This window comes from Chanodichthys erythropterus, chromosome 7 (assembly GCF_024489055.1).
Source record: "Chanodichthys erythropterus isolate Z2021 chromosome 7, ASM2448905v1, whole genome shotgun sequence".
NCBI classification, from domain to species: Eukaryota; Metazoa; Chordata; class Actinopteri; order Cypriniformes; family Xenocyprididae; genus Chanodichthys; species Chanodichthys erythropterus.
The window spans coordinates 11,270,625-11,291,495 of record NC_090227.1 but is presented as its reverse complement, the minus strand read 5'-3'; the positions used below and the strand labels follow the sequence as shown (position 1 = coordinate 11,291,495).

General features: G+C 40.6%; 1 pseudogene; it reads left to right on the top strand.

The window, feature by feature from the left end:
- The first annotated feature begins 931 nt into the window (after positions 1–931).
- Positions 932–6,209, top strand: LOC137022867 (piggyBac transposable element-derived protein 3-like; annotated as a pseudogene).
- Positions 6,210–20,871: the final 14,662 nt, after the last annotated feature.

The window sequence follows — 20,871 nt, the reverse complement described above, 5'->3', positions numbered from 1 at the left end:
ATGGGTGTAAGTTGGATTGCTATAACTATTTGAGTCTAATTACTTCTTCTTTCTGCGAATTGCTCTCAATATTGTACACTCAACTACTCAAATATCTCACTTTCAGCCAAAGGATAATTTCTCTTTAACCTATACTGAGACCCTGTGACCTCATATGAGGACATTACATTTTTGCCTCTTGATACAATGATAGTCAATTTTGTGAATCTTAGACCTGTTGGCCACATTTAGGGACACTGCCCACACAACCTTGTGGTGATATCACAACATTACACCACTGTCAGTGAGAACACAATGGCTGGAATATCAGCAAAAAACTTCTACTCCAGTTCCCGAAAGAAAAAATGACCCAGGTAAAAAATCTATTCAAATTATATGAATGAAACAAATGTATTTATGTACAATACTGTCTCTATCGTCATATGGGGATTAAAATTTGACATATTTTAGTAATAGTAGCACTCTAGGACATCAGTAAATGTGAAGCACTCGTTTGAGGACATTGGGACTATAATATTATTTTTTCTACCAGGTGGTTAGCTAAACATGGGAATATTTAGATGGATTTAGATGCATTAGCATTGAAAAAACAACATTTGTCTGTGTGTTTGTGTGTGTGTGTGTGTGTGTGTGTGTGTGTGTGTGTGTGTGTGTGTGTGTGTGTGTGACCAGAGCAAATCATGGTAAATCATAGTAAATAATACTACAATATGGTTTATACAGGTGAATCATGCTAGTAAATATCGGATATCGGCAGATAGGCCTACCCAAACCCCAGCTGGATCTCAAATTTTTTTCATGTTATTACTGCGAAACTTTCATTGTCAAGAGCAGAACAATTGCTCATGGCAATTGCAAACAACTCTGAAGTGGAGGACCTCTCAGATGGGGAAGATAATGATCCTGCTGTGGACAAAGTCATTTTTACAAGATGTTGACCTCATGGATGAGCATCCAGATTTTTCGCCACCTGATTCATCAGGAGATGATTCCGGTGAAGAGTACACACCACCTGATGCAGCTGAAGATACTGACTGAGAATGAAAGTCAGCCAAATCATCCACAAGTGCACAGACGCGGACGTAAACAACAGCATATTGAGGATGATGAGCTGGATGAGGAAGATCAGAGACATGGAGAGCCCAGACCAGAACCAAGGAATGCTGGACGTGGAGAACGCTGGAGGTCTGCTCCATTTAGACCAAATTTGGTCCAGTTTCAGGATGGAGATGATGGACTGAAAGATGAGCGAACAGGTTGGCAGCCACTGGATTATGTGGAGCAGTACATTGACTCAGACCTGATGAAACTCATTGCTGACTGCACAAATGCCATGTCACTGGGTAACAGTGGGCGATCTCTCTCAACTTCGGTAGATGAGATTTATCACTTTTTTGGAGCAGCAATCTTGATGTCTTGCGTGCCTTATCCACAGATAAGAGTGTTTTGGTCCAATGCCCTACAAATCCCCGCCATTAGTAACACAATGTCACGTGATCGCTTCTTCAAACTTAGGAGCCATCTGAAAGTAGTTATTGACTATGATGTATCAGAAGATAAGGGGGAAACCGAAAAATTCTGGAAGGTGAGGCCTTTTATGGACCGTATACTTACCGGCTGCCGCCTTCAGGTTCGTCCAGAATGTGTCTCAATAGACGAGCAGATAATCCCGTTTACAGGGGCCTGTCCATTCTGACAATACGTGCCACTAAAGCCAAATCCAGTGGGAATGAAGAACTTTGTGCTGGCATCTGTGGATGGACTCGTGCTAGACTTTGAAGTCTATCAAGGTTCAAAAACCCTGGCTTCGAAGGTTCAGGACTCAGATGGATTGGGTCTAGGAACACTTGTCATCAAACGTCTTTCCGAAACCCTCACTGCTAGCACAAGTGTATTGTGATTGCTTCTTTACCACCATACAAGCAGTTGACCACATGCTGAAGGATGATATTTATCTTATTGGTACAGTGATGAAGGGCCGAGTCAAACAAGCAATGAACAAGTTACCCGATGACAAAACCCTGAAACACCAAGGGAGAGGTGCCGTCTCCACAGTAACCAGGGCAGATGGGAAACTATGCGTGGTCAAGTGGTACGACAACAAGCCAATTGTGATGCTCTCCACTGTTCACTCAGAGCAGCCAGAAGATACTTGCTAGCGGTGGTCCAAGAAGGGAAAAAAGTATGTGACCGTGACAAGACCAAGCATCGTGCGTGAGTACAACTCAAAGATGGGAGGTGAAGACATGTCAGATAGAATGATGAGCTACTACCGAATGCCTGTGCGGACGAAGAAGTGGACAATTCACATGCTGATGCATTTCATGGATCTTGCCGTTGCCAACAGCTGGCTGCTGTATCGCAGATATAACCAGGAAAATGGCACCCCAAGGAAATCTATCATGAAGTTTCTTGAGTTTCGCATGGTAGTGGCTTAGGTATTCCTCAGCAAGTCTGATGTTCTTCATGAAGGTGCTCATGTCACAGAAGAAGAGAATGAGAACGGACACCTTCCACCACCAGGCAAAAAATCTAGGGTCGCTCCAATCCCCCATATCTCAGTCCGTTGCAGTGCTGCTCATCTCCCGGAGATGGTGGCCTTGAAAAACCCCATTCGTTGCAGAGCACAAGGCTGCACTGGGAAATCCAGTGTGCGATGCATGACATGCAATGTGCATCTGTGCTTGCAAAGTGAACGAAACTGCTTTGCAGCATTTCACACTGTTCAACTCAACTGTTTGTTACTGTTACAGTTTGCACTTTAGCTGTTTTATTAGCCATGTTTCAGGCTGTTTACATTTTAGCCATGTTTCAGGCTGTTTACATTTTAGCCATGTTTCAGGCTGTTTACATTTTATGTAGGCTTTACACTCTGATGTTTACATTTTCAAATAAACTGTGAAAGTGTGTCAAATTAACTTTTTGTAGCAATGGAGTCTATGTGTGTCATACAGTAAGATAGACCCACTGTACTCATATGAGGACATTCATTTTTTAGAGAACTACTTATTGTATTAAGCTGAAATTTAGAATTTTGACTAATTAGGACCTTCTGGCCCCAACAGCAAATAATATTTCAAAAAGTTATGATAGACCCATTGTCCTCACATGAGGACATCTTTTTCTGCAAAAACTACTTCCTGTACAAAAACAAATTTTAGGTATTATACTTATTAGGTCCTACATATCCCAAATAGCAAGAACAATTATAAAATGCACACCAGGCCGGGTCTCAGGAGGTTAAGGACCCAGTGACAGACGTTTTTTTTTCTGACGTCATGACTCACGAGCCTTTCTCGAGTTTTCTGCTCGGCCGCCATTAATTTCCCCTGGACTCGGATGTATTAAGGTAGGTTGGAAATGTTTTAATTAATATAACTGTTACTCGATAATGCAAAGGTTGAACATGTGTTTTAGCTGTTTATGAGTTAATTAACGTTGTTTGTGAACATGAATACTAACGAAATAGTATCTAACCTAATTTTTGAATTTGCGCGGCCTGCAATAAATTCAAACATTCGGTTAGTTACAAGATGTTGAATTTACTCGTTTTATTATAAAGAAATGTATTCAGTTTGGACCATGTAAGTATGTCTCTAAATAATTTTTAAAAGAAACGTCCCTACCGTGTATGTAGCGTGTACTATTTGAAATGCTGCGGGCAGGAAGTGCGTGGGGAGCGGGAGAGACGCTCGAGTCGAGGCTGAGGGGATCCTCGCATTACAATTATTGAGTTTAGGTTTTTAAATTAATGTTTGTCAGTTCTTTTATTTGTCTTTTTCACGTTAGCTCTGATTTATTGATCTATTTGTTCGACCAAAATGACGAAGAAAGTCTGTGAGTAAAGACATAGTTAAGGCTTATTTCATTTGACTAGCACGAGGTGTTTTTTTATACTATTTTTTTAGTAGAATGAAATGGTTGCGTATTTACACAACTAATTAATGCAGCAAACAAGTTTTTTTTTTCATTTATAAACACTGATTCCCCTCCCCCTTTTAGTATCTAAAACTCTTCAATGTTTGACAACTAAGGACACTTTGCAATAACTTTACATGGTAAGTAATTTCTATAAAAACGGCTATAATTGTTAATAGATAATATGAATTACCAATGTTGGACATGTTTGAATAAAATCCATCTAATGCTGTCTATTGACTTGAATGTTATCCTCATTAACAAACTTTAGACTAAGAATTATCCATTCCAAAACATTCATCAACTCCCTCTTATGCCATCTCAAATGCATGTGAATTTTTTTTCTTGTTGTTTTGTATTAATTTTGTATTTATTTATTTTTTTATTCTCACAGTGACAGTAGCCATTGACATTACATTAATCACAGAAGATCACAGTTCCAGCTAAAAATATTTACTGTTCTACTGAAGAAATAAAAAAAAAAAGTCAACTTGGATGGCCTGATGGTAAGTAAATTAACAGCTAGCTTTCATTTTTCGGTGAAATATCCCTTTAATCAAGAATGATTAAATATATTGGGGTATAAAGCTAATTTATTAATTGATGCATGTTTTATTTTCAGACTTATAATTATGTATTATAAATTCATAATTTTAAATGAAACCAATGACTAAATCTGTAGTATTTTAGCACTGATGAAGGCCTGTGTGCTGAAACGCATTGGAAAAATAATTTTTAAAAATTTTTTATTTATATATTTATTTTTTTTGGATCCCTCAACGCCACAAGTGTTGCTGATATTGTCCATAAATATATTAATTGCAAATTTGGCCAGTCATTAATACAAATTATTTTCATATTTTCTTGTCCTTTGCTATTGCAAATCTGCAAAAAATTGATTCCCTATTACAAATTATTGTGATTTTTTTTTTTTTTTTTTTTTTTAATAAGAAAAATAATCACAATTGCTTTATCCCAGACTGAAACCATTCACCTGAGAAGGCCCTTACCTTTTTCCTGAGAGAAAGTCCTGAAGACCTCATCAAGGAGTACTTTCTGAGTTGAACGTAAGAATATTCTATTTTGGTTTATTTTCAGAAAAATAAGTCTAAATTTGTGTATTTTGTAGTTATGCTAGCAAAAGGTGACCAAATTTGTTTTTTTTACGTTCACTATTTTAGGATAACCCGACAGATGATTGAGGAGCAGCTCACCATGGCGTTGTTCATTATTTGGAAGGAGGGGGAGAACTTCATGAACCATCTGTTGACATTGAGGGAGTTAAAGTTTTGAATCAACTTACTTCAGTTACATCAGCTTGTGAGGTGAGGTTACATCAGGTATGATATACATAATCAACCTTGCTTGTCCGAAACCCCTTTGATTTACTTTGTATGTGTATGTTAGAGCTGCACAATTTATCGTAAAAAGATCTCGATTCAAACACCCACGTGATCCTACTTTATTAATGATCATCCAGAATCCTGCAGCTCTAGTGTATGTCTAGTACAAATGTGTAGTTGTATGAATATCCAGTTGTGTTGTTTGAGAATTGCTTTGATTTGTGCAAGGGTAATCACCTTTAAAGGATTAGTTTACCCAAAAATGAAAATTCTGTCATTAATTACTCACCCTCATCATTGGAGGGACAGAAACCTCTCAGACTTCATCAAAAAGATCTTAATTTGTTTTGAGTTCAGAAAAAGCATACACATAAAATACGAAGTACACTTTGGGCTTTACACACAGTAATGAATGTTTAAAAAACAAAACCAAAAAGTATTGGGTAAAAGCATCCCCCATGTTATGTTAACCTAATGATGTTATTTGGTTTAAAGGCCTACAGTTGGAAGCAGCTGTTCTCCTCTTGCCTGCACTGTTCAAGGTGGACCTGGGGTTGCTGTTTGACATTGAGGTGAGCCATGAACAGTTGACTACAGTGTGTGAAGCACAACCTAATCAAAGCACGACACTTATTGCACATTTTGCTATACAAATGATAATACACAAATTATTCTCTCAATGTGAAGAGAAAGTTACATTCATTTTCAGTTAATGGCCAAAAGTATTTGAGCAGTTGTTTATGACAGTAGTTGGAATTAATTTAGCTTATAAGGTTTGCCTTTCAAATAAATATGTGAAGATGGTTAATGCTATTATCCCCTCTTCTGCAGGGCCATGCTCAGACCAGCCCTCCTGTCATCCCAACACCTAAGATAGTACCTAAAGCCTGCGGGAGGATCATCTCATGCAGTATGACCACATTTTGTTCACGTTGGATGGCCAGTTAATCACGGAGTAGAGTGAGGACATCTTGATGGCACTGGACCTCCTCCTATGTGTATATTTTGCATTTGGAATCGAATCCAATCCATTATCCTAAAGGACTGAAAAAGACACTGACCTTTTTGAAGTGTGTTGTTTTGAAATTGAAGGATGCAGTCGGACTTCCTGTCACTGTAAATTGAGTGTACAACTCAATCTGTGAGTAGAATTTCAGAGTCAATATTCTCTCTTGCTCCCTTTCTTATGGTTTTAGTTCCAGTTTCTATATTGTTTTTGAAATCTTGAAGGACTTACAAAAATATTAGTTTCTATATTTTTGACTTTTATTGATGTTGCCTAGCAGGTTTTTTTGTCTTATTTTTGTTCTTGTACTATATTTTTTTGTTTTGTACTATTTGATTGATCTTGAGTAAATAATGTACATTTGTACATTTTGGACTTTTATTTATGTTGCCTAGCAGCTATGGATTTTAATTTTGCTATTATAGGTGAACATATAGGTGCATATATGTACCTATATAGGTATATGTATGCATATATATATATATATATATATATATATATATATATATATATATATATATATATATATATATATATATGTGTGTGTGTATGTATATATATGTATGTATATGTATGTATTGCGTTCTCTGTCCTCGCGTCCTTCCGAGATCGTTCTTTCAAGGTCGCCTGGCAAGACCGGACTCCACGAGAACGCAAGTCCGTTCTCTGCGTTCTTGGAATTGAAAAACAGCCATAATGTTCCTTCAAGTCTGCTTAATCAATTACCAAAGAAGCATGTTAAAATTATTCAGGAAAAAAAGATTTTCTTATCAAGGTGATACAATGTTTAGCAAAGATAAATACAAAACGTTACTAAATAAAATAAAATCATTTTATTCTGGTGGATTAGGCCCTTATCTTGTTGAGGCAGATAAGTTATGCAGGTTTTTGCTAGGCCCCACATTCTAGAACGCTATGTCAATTTTGTGTTTTCTCCTCTAGGCAACTTGTTGTATGCTACAATCAAGTTGAGTGGACATTACTATAATTTAGTTTTTTGTCCTCTATGGCTTAGCACAGATTTGAGAATCTGTATGGAAGAACGATTTCCTTTTTTGAAATGACATATATTAAAGCCGCTGTGTGCTTGCTTTAAGTTCTAGATCCTTGCCCTACATATTTGTATGTGAGCTTAGTATGCTGCAACAGGTAGGCACCTGTCACATGATAGCTGGCTTGTTTTTAATCGCTATTGTAGACATTGGTGACTTAATATTCCCCATTGATAGGTTTATTGGTGTTACTGAGTGCATCACCAGTTGGATTGCATACTCAGGGTAGCTTTACCACTTTCTGAGGAAAGATGGTGATTTTTTTATTTATTTATTTATTTATTTTTAGCTTCCTGTTTAGGGTGCTTTCACATTAGCACTTTTGGTGCGCACCCGGGTTCGATTGACGTCAGAGTTCGGTACGTTTATGTAATACTCCTGGAAAGAAGTAAAATGAAAGAAGATAGAGTCTGCTGTGATGGCTTCTCGTCTCTTCATTTGCAACGAATGAAGCAATAATGCATATAACAAAAGTTTGTCACATTACAGTGGTCAACACGTGTATGACTTGCACATTTGTACAGCAATTACTGGGTATAAACATGAACAACAATATTTTTCATCATCAAAATCCACCAAGTGACACTCAAATGTCTTATTCTTTTACAAGATTAAGATTCCTAAAATATACAGATAAGCATCAAACGCATTTATATATTATATATATAATAAACATATCTATATATTAAATCTCTCTCTATATATATATTTTTGACATCACTAGTATTTAACCTTTAACCTTTATCTAAATAATAACATGAAATTTATGTCAAAATAAATACATTGAGAAGATGAACAATATTGCCAGTTCATTCTGATGCATTATATTGAATATGAAATTCACTCGTCACATATATTGTCAAATGTAACGCAAATAACCATGAATTAAACAACCATGTATGCAAAATGAAGATATCTCATAACGCTAAAACAATAATTTTGAATTATATTTCTATTATAAACATTATAATATAGGCGAGCTTTCGCACTAGTCGCGGAGCACATGCTAATCATGTGCTCAACCACACTGAACTCACGACAAGTTTTTGTAAAGTACAAAATAACAGCTTAGAACACATACAACTTGCTCGTTTTACTTTAGACAGTGTTTATACTGAAACTGAAAGTGTGCTTTTTGCATTTTACTTCGCAGTTACCTGGAAAGAAGTAAAATGAAAGAAGATAGAGTCTGCTGTGATGGCTTCTCGTCTCTTCATTTGCAACGAATGAAGCACATCACAGACACGCACCAAACTATTGTGCGATGACATCATGACGCAGGTATGCCAAATGAAAATAATTAATTTAGGAAATGCACAAAACAGACTTTACTTCTCAAAAAACACATATAATTAATTAAATACAATTTTATAATATTAGAAAAATACTATTAACAATATATTAACTTTGAGAACTTAATCACCATATCACACTCTCCCCCTCAACATAAAGATGTCGTCCCGACATCTAATTGCTTAAATAGTCAGTCACAGTAATGCTCAAATTACAGTATTTAAACTCTTTTCACTTTACCCAACAGTTGTCTACCACATCAGATATTACAGCACTGTTATAATTTTCCTTGTACATTCTCCCCTTTTTTTTTCACAATCAAACATTCACAGTTGTGCTATTGCTCATTTCACCTCACAAGAGTCCTTATTTGTCGATAGACATGAGGCACTTGTTTGTAAATAGTCCCATGAAGGAATTCTAAAAAAAAATAATTTGCAAACCACCAACAAGTCTCTGTTAGGAAGGAAAAACAGTCCATTCATTTGCTCTATCGAGAAAAAATGGCAAAATGTCCTTCACGGAAGAAAAAAAGATTAAAAAAGTGTCAAGAAAGAAAGTCTCAAAGTGATTCAAAGTGTCCACAGTTTCAAAACCGCACAACAGTCCATTATTTTTCAAAATCTGATAACAGTCTACTGTTTTCGTTTTGCAATAGTTTCTCACTATGGGCAATAAACAGTCCCTGGGTAATATTCTGTATCATGACATTTCATGCTTTCAACACAGGCCATACAGTGACTAGTTATGGGGTAGAATTCATGTGGTAGTGCAATTCAAAGTTAATAGCACACATATGGGGACTGGGGGTAACAAAGGGGTGTTTATACCACGGGCGTCACAGCTGTCATCCCACTGGATGCAAAGTTTGGGTAGTGGTTGTTGCCCACTATATGCACATTGTAGCATGATGGGGACCCAAGATTGTCGTAGGTAATCTTTTTAGGTGGCCGTCGTTTTCTCTTGGTGAACTGGTACTGGTTTTCTTCCTCTGAGGTCCTGTCTCTGGACCCAGGCGCTGCAGCTGCTTCCCTAACAGGTAAGTCTTGTTGCATTAGGTCAACAGCTGGTTCCTTTTCATTAAGCTGTTCTCTTATTTCAGGTGCAGACTCTGGGCGACCTATCTCTGACTCGGTTGGAAGTGACTGTGGCCTTGGTTCCACCACTGGAGAGTTAGATCGAGGCTCAGAAGGTACTGACTGTTGTGATAACACATTTCTTTTTTCTAGGCAATCACTGCTTCCTTGTGGTCTTATCTGAAAGGGCTCCACTTGAAAGTAGTACTCATCCTCTTCACTTTCATTATTGTACTCTGACTCACATTCTCTTTCCCGGGCGGGCTGCGTTCTGCGGTTTCTTAGTTGATGTCCTTGTTTTGGTTTAGTACTGTGAGCTGGTGTGATTTCGAGAGGTAGATGGTCACATGGAAGAAGAAGATTGCGATGTAAAACTTGTGATCTACCTTTACTCTGTTCAGGTTTTACTTCGTAGACTGGTGCATCATCTGCCACCTGGCGCGTAACAACATGAACTTCATCCTCCCAGTAATTTCGCAGTTTCCCGGTCCCACCTCTCGGGGTCAGGTTTTTTACGAGGACCCTGCTTCCTGGGAACAGGTCAGTACATCTCACTCGTTGGTCATAATTCCTTTTATTTCTTTCTGCACACTTGTTTGCCTGTTCTCTCGCTATCTCACAAGCTTCCTGCATTCCCTTTGTCCATCGTTCCATGTACTCACTGTAACTTTGGGAGTTACTGTCAGAGTTGAGTCCGAAGAGAGTATCGATGGGCAACTTTGGTGAGCGTCCGAACAGCAGTTGGAAAGGTGAGAAGCCAGTCACATCACATCTAGTGCAGTTATAGGCAAAGATTAATTTGTTCAGTGCATCTTTCCAATTAGCTTTTTGTCTTTCAGTCAGGGTTTTCAGCATCTGCAATAATGTCCGGTTAAATCGTTCCACCTGCCCATTCCCCTGGGGGTGGTAGGGGGTGGTCCTTGAGCCGCTGTACTTTTGAGTTGTGTGAGCAGCTGGTTTTCAAATTCTCCCCCTTGATCGTGGTGAATTCTGGACGGAAACCCAAACTTCAGGGCGAAATCATTGAATAACCGGTCAGCTAATGTTTTTGCTGATTTCGAGGTGGTGGCATATGCCTGGGCAAATCGAGTGAAGTGGTCGACGATTACCAAAATGTACTCATAGCCACCTTTGCATTTGTCCAGATGCAGAAAGTCAATGGAAACCAATTCAAATGGGTGAGTCGTTTTGATACTTTTAAGGGGCGCTCTTGTCTCACGGCAGGGTTTTTTCTGTTTAATACAGCAGCAAGTTCTCAGGACATAGTTTTCAATGTCTTTCTGCATGTAAGGCCAGAAAAAACGATCCCTTATGAGGCTTGTGGTGCGATCGAGTCCCTGATGACCCATCTCATCGTGCATCTCTCTCAGAACAGTTCTTTTGAATTGCGCTGGTAACACCAGCTGTTTTCTTTGAGACGTTTGGCGGAACAGGATGCCATGCTCATCTAACTTCAGCTTCTCCCACTCTCGCAGCAGAACTTTGGCTGCCGAGTCGACTGAACGCCACTGCTGAGGAGGCCTAGATCCTGCTTGTAAGTGTTCAATTATTACTCTAATGTCCTTGTCCTCCCTTTGTGCTAATCTGATTTCCTCTTTTGACAGGGGTTTGAGGACTCCCTCATTTTCCTCCATACTTGCCAGTACACTCTGACAGGCTACTGCAAGTGTCACATCTGGATTCCCTTGAAGCTCCACTGCTTGGATCACGGCTCCCACGCAGTCAGGTTAAAACTGCTCAGTACATTCTCTCATTGTTGTTTGAAGGCCTGCCGGCATCCTGGAGAGCGAGTCAGCATCTATGTTTTCTTTACCTGGACGGTAACGGATGGTGAAGTGAAAATCTGCTAGCTCTGACACCCATCTACACCCAGTGGCATTCAACTTTGCAGAGGTCAAGACATAGGTCAATGGGTTATTGTCACTGAAAACTGTAAATGTTGGTGCATAGTACAGGTAGTCTCTGAATTTTTCAGTGATGGCCCATTTCAGAGCTAAGAATTCCAGCTTACCGCTGTGCAGATGGTAATTTTTCTCAGCTGCCGTCAAAGTACGAGAACCATAGGCAATTACTCTCAGCTTGCCATTCTGCTGCTGGTATAAGACAGCTCCCACCCTTGGTTGGACGCATCCGTATGAAGGATGAATGGTTGAGAGAAGTCTGGAAATCCCAGGATCGGAGGCTCAATCAAGCAGTTAATCAACTTTTCTAGTATCTCCTGGTGTTTTGCTGTCCACTCAATTGATTTACTTGATGGCACCACATGATTTCTTTTGTTGTTTCTTACTTTGTGTTTTCCCTTTCTCTGTGGCCCAGCATCCTCAATGCTACTTTTTAGCAGGTCATAGAGGGGACTGGCAATTCGGGAAAAATCTTTAATGTATTGCCGATAATAGCTAAGCAGGCCAAGAATCTTGCGTAGCTCCCCCACGTGCTTGGTGTCTGTTCCTTCAGTGCCGTTACAGCAACAGTATCTGCGGGATCAATACGACTGCCTTCAGCTGACACAATTCTCCCAAGATATCGTACCTCTTTCTTAAAGAGCTCACATTTTCTTGGTTTTAACTTGACTCCATGGAACTGTAACCTCTGCAGTACTTTCTTCACCGCTTCCACTTGTTCATCGAAGGACTCAGTGAAGACCAGGATGTCGTCTAAGTATGGTATGCAAATTTTGTCTCTTAACACTTCCAGGCTTTCTTCCATGAATCGTTGGAATGCTGCAGGCGCAGTCATAAAGCCGAAAGGAATACGAATCCATTCGTATAGGCCCCACAGTGTTGTGAATGCAGTCAGGTACCTGCTCTCTGGAGACATGAAACCTTGGTGGTACGCCTTTCCTTGGTCTAGCAGTGAGAACCACGCGTTACCTCCCAGCCCATCTAGGATATCCTGCACTCTGGGTATTGGCTGGCGATCAGGGATAGATTTGTTGTTCAGGTCCCTGTAATCAATACACAGCCTGAGGCTGCTATCCTTTTTACAGACACAGACGATTGGAGACGAGTAAGGGGAATGAGACTTGGCCACCCACCCTTGAGTAATCAGGTCATGTAAGTAGTCCTTCATCTCTTGATATAACGGTTTAGGGACTGATGTGTATGTGCGGGCAACAGGGGTGTTATCATTTAATAAGATACTCAGTTGCAAACCTGGAACACAGCCGATATCGTCATCTGACTTCGAAAAGGCATGACATTCTTCACGTAACATCTGCTTAACTTGTTGTTGTTGGGGCGGAGTTAAATGGTTCACATCCACTGGAGGGTCCCATCGATCTGTATCGCCATCTCCCTCAGTTGTCTCTGGTAGAACCTGAGTAACAGATGCTGTGGCTTCACCCTGTGTATTTGATATTGGTAAGACAGATTTAACTGGCTGCAGAGTTCCTAGCTCTGTTCTACCACTGAGCGTGATGTCATGATCTGTTCTATTCTGCACACTGATAGTAATTATTGGACGGACCCCCTTTTTCAGAATGAGGAGGGTATCAAAGAGTTCAAGGCCATCTGGGTAAATTGGGTTAACATGTGGCTCAAACAGTAGCACTGTATCTTGATGCACGTGAGGCACTTTTAGCAGACACTGAATTTGCATAACGGTGTGTTTCCGTATGTTCACAGGCTCCTTCCTGGTTCTTACTACGTACTCGCTGAGGTCCTCTGCGGTCACCAAGTTGATGAAGGTATGAACACTTTTCTTCTTTATGCTAGGGAAAGCACTTCTAACAGTTCTGTACAAACAAGCATTAGTCACATCAAGAGATCGACTTGTTTCAGTATTTGTTCTATCACATTATACCCGACGATGGGCCTGGGCAATTCTTGGTCCTTCAAAACGAGCACAGGAATGTTTAACTCTTTCCCATTGGTCACAGGAGATGCCAGCTTGAAAGTCAACTCCACCCATCCACTGTATGGCATGTTTGCTCCATTGGCTGCCACCAGGCGCAAGCTGTCTGGTGCTTTGATCGCCTCTGAAATATTTCTCAGTGTCACCTCAGGTGCATATTTGGCTTTCCACTCCTCATCTATAATGCATACTTGGGAGCCTGTGTCCCATAATGCTTCAGTCTTTTTTCCCTGTAGATAACAGGTAACAAGGCACTGTTTCCCCACTAAGGACGTGATGGCAGAATGATGGTTAACTTGACAAGGGGCAGTTAAAGTACTATCAAGTGAATGGAACTCAAACTGTCTCTGATGGCCCATGCTACATTTCTCATGTTTTTGGGACTTTTCTGTCGTTCGGGTCACACCCTGTCCCTTGGGGGTAACCCGCTCCTGTTTAACGGAGCTCCACGCTGAGGCCTGACACCTTTACTCTTACAGCCAGCGGAGAAGTGCTCGCTGCTGCCACAGTGGTAACAATGGGTGCAAGGTTCTTCTGTTTTGCGCTGCTGGCAATGGAAACATTGTCTGGCTCGTGAGGGACGGGGCTGGCGGAACTGATGGTGGTGCTGCTGTGGTGGTACCATATACTGCTGGTGATAATACTGCGGTGCTGCAAAGTTTGACGGCTGAGATTCATAATTGATGGACATGGGGAGCTGCTGAGGAGAGCGATACACATACGGCTGTCCATGGTGAGTTTCTACCATTGAATAATGCTGACGTGACTGGAGAGAATGTTCTGGTGGAACAGTGGACAACTGAGCTGGGTTTGCAGGTACAAGAGGCATTTTCTGTTCTCTCACCTTTTGTTGGCTTTGTGAGAACTGGTGTGGAGACATGTATGGACTTCCCTGTTGTTGATATGTAACTGTATCGGGTTTCCAGGTCTTATGCTCTTGGACTTGGGTCCATCCTGATGTCTGTTGGGACGCTGCTGCTGGTTCTTTGTCATAAACCGCAAAACACTGCTGAGGCACAGATAAGGGCTGTTGAATTGACTCTTTAATCTGCATGATATCATCACTCAGGCTTTTCAGTTGTGACATTAAATCAAACTTTGACTGTTTGCACTGAAGTTTTTGTTCAGGGGCAGACTCATTTAACTGTACAGCATGAACAGTACCATTTTTTTCATATTTTCGCTTATTTTGTCTTTAAGATTCATTGGAACAAGCAACATTGAGTTTCTCCAGCAACACTTCATCTGGGACAGCGGGATCTGAAAGGTATGGTTGAAGGTCACTTTGGATTCGATCGTTTTGCAATCCAGTCAAGACGGTGTGCAAGAACATATTCTGAAATAGGGCGGGATCATATTTCAACCCTGAGTCATCCTCCTGGGAAGCAAACAGAATTTTCTGTCTCAGATCCAGGGCTCGAATTAGGAAGCTTTGTGGTGTTTCTCTAGTGCACTGAGCTTCTGTAGTGAGCTGCTTATATAATTTAGTTGCATTTTTCTCCTGATAATGAGAACGAAGTATCCGCCTTAGCATTGGGAGCGTAAGCCCTGCCTTTCCCTCAAGATAGCTCCGCAGCTGAAGCCCTGGTGTGATAGCCCTGATGACAGAATCTACTATTTCTGTTCTGCATAGCCTTTTTTGAGTCCACCTTCTATCTGCCGTGCCAGACTGGAGAATGAGAGTCGATCCTTCTGCCCTAGATCTCCTATTAGACCAGAAATTTTAAAGTCTTTCTGCCATGTTGAGGTGACTTGTCTCTGAAAAGCGGGTGAAGAATGAACTAGGTTCTGGGCTGCATTTTGTGATGCGGTGGGGCTAATGTGCATGGCAGAAAACAATTCAGCTGTATTCTCTCCACTTAATTGTATTGTTCTCTGGGCTGTGTTAACATCTCCAAGTTTACTTTCCTCCCTCTCTGTATCTTTTTCAGGAGCAGTAATTGTGACTCCCATGAGCTGGCTCAGTTTATCATTAATTGTTAACAGTTTGGCCATACCGCCATCTTCGAACTCCTCTAGCTCAGCTCTCAGTAAATAGTTGCTAATAAGGTTTAACAGGGACAAACGTGTCACGTGTGTTTCATCCTCTCGCGTTAGCCGAAGGAAGACACAGAGTTTTATCAGCTTTTCACGTGATAGTGTGCATAATTTCTCACCAATTTCCTCTTGAAGATGTTTTAGCTCATCCATTTTAGCTGCTATGTAGACATGCCGTTGAGAGTGGTATTTCACTTACTGACTTGACTTAGCCGTCGCTGGTATCAAACTGAACCACCAGTGCACGCACTGCTCAATCAGATCGTTTCCACCACTCGTCCTGGCTGTCTCACCCTGTAGCTCAACTGGTTCGCTAGTGAGGGATGATGTTGCTTGATGGGCTCTGCCGGTCAGGGAGTCACTCCACCGAACATCGAATCCCAGCAGTGCCTCCAAAATTGTAATACTCCTGGAATGAAGTAAAATGAAAGAAGATAGAGTCTGCTGTGATGGCTTCTCGTCTCTTCATTTGCAACGAATGAAGCAATAATGCATATAACAAAAGTTTGTCACATTACAGTGGTCAACACGTGTATGACTTGCATATTTGTACAGCAATGACTGGGTATAAACATGAACAACAATATTTTTCATCATCAGAATCCACCAAGTGACACTCAAATGTCTTATTCTTTTACAAGATTAAGATTCCTAAAATATACAGATAAGCATCAAACGCTTTTATATATTATATATATAATAAACATATCTATATATTAAATCTCTCTCTATATATATATTTTTGACATCACTAGTATTTAACCTTTAACCTTTATCTAAATAATAACATTAAATTTATGTCAAAATAAATACATTGAGAAGATGAACAATATTCCCAGTTCATTCTGATGCATTATATTGAATATGAAATTCACTCGTCACATATATTGTCAAATGTAACGCAAATAACCATGAATTAAACAACCATGTATGCAAAATGAAGATATCTCATAACGCTAAAACAATAATATATATATATATATATATATATATATATATATATATATATATGTGACGAGCAGGGCGGGCGAGAGCCGTGAGGGAACGGCGCGAGGCCGGTGACGCGAGTGATAACGAGCATCACCTGCGAGTCTCTCACGGAGGAGCTCCGGAGGCCGGCACGCCTCGCAGGTGATGCTCGTTATCACTCGCGTCACCGGCCTCGCGCCGTTCCCTCACGGCTCTCGCCCGCCCTGCTCGTCACAATATATTTGAATTATATTTCTATTATTAACATTATAATATAGGTGGGCTTTTGCGCTAGTCGCGGAGCACATGCTAATCATGTGCTCAACCACACTGAACTCACGACAAGTTTTGTAAAGTACAAAATAACAGCTTAGAACACATACAACTTGCTCGTTTTACTTTAGACAGTGTTTATACTGAAACTGAAAGTGTGCTTTGTGCATTTTACTTCGCAGTTACCTGGAAAGAAGTAAAATGAAAGAAGATAGAGTCTGCTGTGATGGCTTCTCGTCTCTTCATTTGCAACGAATGAAGCACATCACAGGCACGCACCAAACTATTGTGCGATGACGTCATGACGCAGGTATGCCAAATGAAAACAATTAATTTAGGAAATGCACAAAACAGACTTTACTTCTCAAAAAACACATATAATTAATTAAATACAATTTTATAATATTAGAAAAATACTATTAACAATATATTAACTTTGAGAACTTAATCACCATATCACATTTAGATGATGTGAACACTGTCTTCTGAACTCGGGTGTGCACCCGCGAACCATACCCGAGTCTGCTTAAAAAGGCTGGTCTGGGTTGCGGTTCAAGTGAACTCCTGTACGGTTCGCTTCTGATATGAATGCAAACGTGCCAAATTGCGGAAGTGAACGGCTATTAATGCCGTATTATTTGATAAAAATGTGTGTTTGTGTGTGTCTTTCACTCACTTTCCTGACAAGCGTGACTGACGTGCTGCAAGCAGAGAGCAGGTGTAGCCTTTCTCATTTCTGCTCACCTTCAGCATTCTACAGTGCTGTTATGAACAAAACCAATAGTACAAAAACAAAAATATAAAAGTGAAGAGATTTTGCCGCCTTTTCCTGTGCCGTCGTTACTAAGCAACAGAGTAAACAGCTGTTGATTGATGACGCAAACGAACCGTGGTTCGTTCGTGTTTCTAGTGTTCCAATCCTAGAGTTCCTAGAGTACTCTTCTTGCTGTAGGAATGGTGTGGGTTTTCTGAGTACTCTGAGTGGTTAGCCCCTCAGTAGAGTGTAGTGAACCTTACTGAGGTTTGGTTTTTTACTACATCTATCTCACTGAGCCTATGAGATATGCTAGATGAGCTCCACCCACCGAGATGTCTAAGTTGGATCTTTTTATGCTCCTAGTGAAGGCCAATGGACTTATGCCATATGTTTAAAGGGCATCTATTATGCAAAATTCACTTTTACATGGTGTTTGACCATAAATGTGTGTTGGCAGTATGTGAGCAAAACCACCCTAGAATGAGAAAAATCCACCCAGTGTTTTTTTTTACAATCTCAATAATTCATAAGCACTGTCTCAGAACGCCCTGTTCTAAGATTGCTCTCACTGTGACGTAGAATTGCGCTAAGCCCCACCCACGTGGTTTGATTGACAATCTGGTTTTGGCATAGACCCCGCCGTCGATGATCTGTCAACCATCCTCCATTGTTTCAACGACAGCCGGTAATGTCTCCTAAGAAACATAAGTGTTCTGTTGTGGGATATAATAATGAACATAGTAGTTTTCACTTACTTCCGACATCAGAGCCACTCAAAATTCCAAAATACATTTATGTTTGCCGAATAATGTTTTGACTGACTGTTTTGAGAACGAAGGTCAATTCAAAGCAGTTCTTGCTTCAAAATTAATCCTCAAGTGTGGATCGTTGCCTACTGTTCGCGATCCAACATCACCTCCAGAAGAAGTAAGTGTATTTAATGTTTTTTTGAGCAAATAGTCATTTCAGTCGATGTCAGCCAATTCAATAACAAATGCATCTAAAGTTGTTGTCGTCGTCGTCGTAGAAATGTCTGTGTATATAATTTAAACCTTGTTTGTATAGTGTGTATCTAACGTACTTGGCAAACGTTATCACAGTATTTGTGTTTGTAGTTTCAAAAAATTGCGCGAATGTTATCACAGTGTGTGTGTGTGTGTGTGTGTGTGTGTTGCACATCCATAATTGCAAAGGGGACACGATTAAAACTCTATAAGTACATAAATGTATCAAATAACCATTCAGAGACGTCCTGCTCTGTACTCAATTGTGTTTCTCCTGCCGGAGTCTCTTCATCATCTGAGTCTGATTCCGGTTCAAACATGTACGGCTGAATGCCATACAAAACAGAGGGTCTCTCATTCTCAGCCATTCTGCTTCTACTGACTGTTTATTGCCATAGGTATGCAAGTTACGCCCTCATCCAAAGGCAGGGCGGGGATATGCAGCTCATTTATATGTAAGGTGGTACACACCAAAACAGCTCTTTTTAAAACAGGCCCCAAAAATGACATTTTCAAATGGTTATAATAAATTAACTTTGGGGTATTTTGTGCTGAAACTTCACAAATACATTCTGGGGACACCCAAGACCAATATTACATATTGTAAAAAGGGGCATAATAGGTGCCCTTTAAAGGTGTCTAGGCCTTATAAGCCGCCTTTCTCAACATATGGTATATGTTGATGTGTTTTTAGATCTGAGGATCTTTACACACACCGTTGGCCACGGGTCTAGATGGTAGTTAACCTCCGTGTCAGTTAGTATCATTTCAGGTGCCTAAACACTGCCATGAGCTGATGAGGTGACAGGCCTGTATAGGTCTTCTTCGATGAAGTGTTGGCGTATGTGGTACTCCTCTTGCTGAAAGAGTAAAAGGTGCTTTTACAGAGTACACTGCTCATTTGTTCGTGTTGGGTAGAGTATCATGCAATCGAACAAAGTGTTCTGTCTGCTCCAGAACATAACAGATGTTCGGGGTGGCTACTCTAAGCCACCTTCTGAATATTCTGCTGTTTCATATCCAGTTTTTGTCATGCATGCTGTAGGCCCCTCTTTTGCCTCTATGATTGTTGGCCCATTGCATGGTCTACCTGTTAGACGAGCTTTGTACTTCCCTTTGGGTTGTGTACGTAATAATGCTTAGCCCCCTTAGCCGATCATGGAGTTTCAGCCCTTAGGCTGGTTTGTGCTCCCCTGAGGAATCAGGTGTTTAGCACACAGCCTCCTTAGTGCGTTAATCAGGCACTAAGTAGATCCTAGGTGAGCGGAATACACTCCCCTCAATATGAGGGTTCATAGCACTTAATCTGAGTTCTGCTCTCCAGGATGCCTGTCTCTACAGAAGGGAACGGGTAAGAGTGACTGAAGTAGGGCAGGAGCAACTCAAACCCATGCGTAAAGGATGCGTTTCTAAGATTCTGTGTTCAGACAGGGATTGGTTAAGACTTAGCATGTCTTATGATAAGACCAGGTCAGCTTCACTGGTGCCATTGAGGGTGTCCCCTCTAGTGGCTGGTCGGGATCCCCTTTGGCTCCCTGCCCTCATTCCCTAGAAGAGACCACTCCGTCTGCTGAAGAGTTGGTCTCAGAAGCTCTTAGCGGCCTTATCAGGCCTTCTCTCCTGTGAGGAAGGCCTCTTATAGGCGTAGCTTAGGCTGTTGGCCTTAGGGAATGCTGTCACTGACAGTCTGGTGTGACCTGAGGGGGAGTTGCTACAATTTCTATAAGAACTGTACAGACGTCTGTCTCAGCCATTCTTTGGCATGCACTCCCCTAAGCATGGAGGCGTGGGTATATCGTTCCCCACTGCATCATCGAACGCAGAGTAGAAGTTCTGTCTCAGGTTACGTATGTAACCATAGTTCCGAGAACAGGGAACGAGACTCTGCGTTTCTATGCCATGCTTGGGGCTGCCTGCGGAACAGTCCCTCAAAGACGATGAATACTGACTGCTTCCATAGACGCACCTTTATACTTCCGGGTCGCGCCAATAGGATTGGAGTCTTTGGTAGTGAGGTTTCGAAACACCAGGTCACGTGGACGTTTCCCATTGCGTCATCGAACGCAGAGTCTCGTTCCCTGTTCTCAGGGAACTATGGTTACATACGTAACCTGAGACGTTTTATATCGTTAGCAATTAGTTAACCTTGTTTTTATGTTAAAAAACATTAACTGTGAAAATATACACATTCATATTTGTACATTTATTCTGTATTTCAGTCTAAATTTAAAGTACAGTACTTTAGGATTTTATTCAACTGCACTCATCAGAGACAAATATGAAAAACTGAC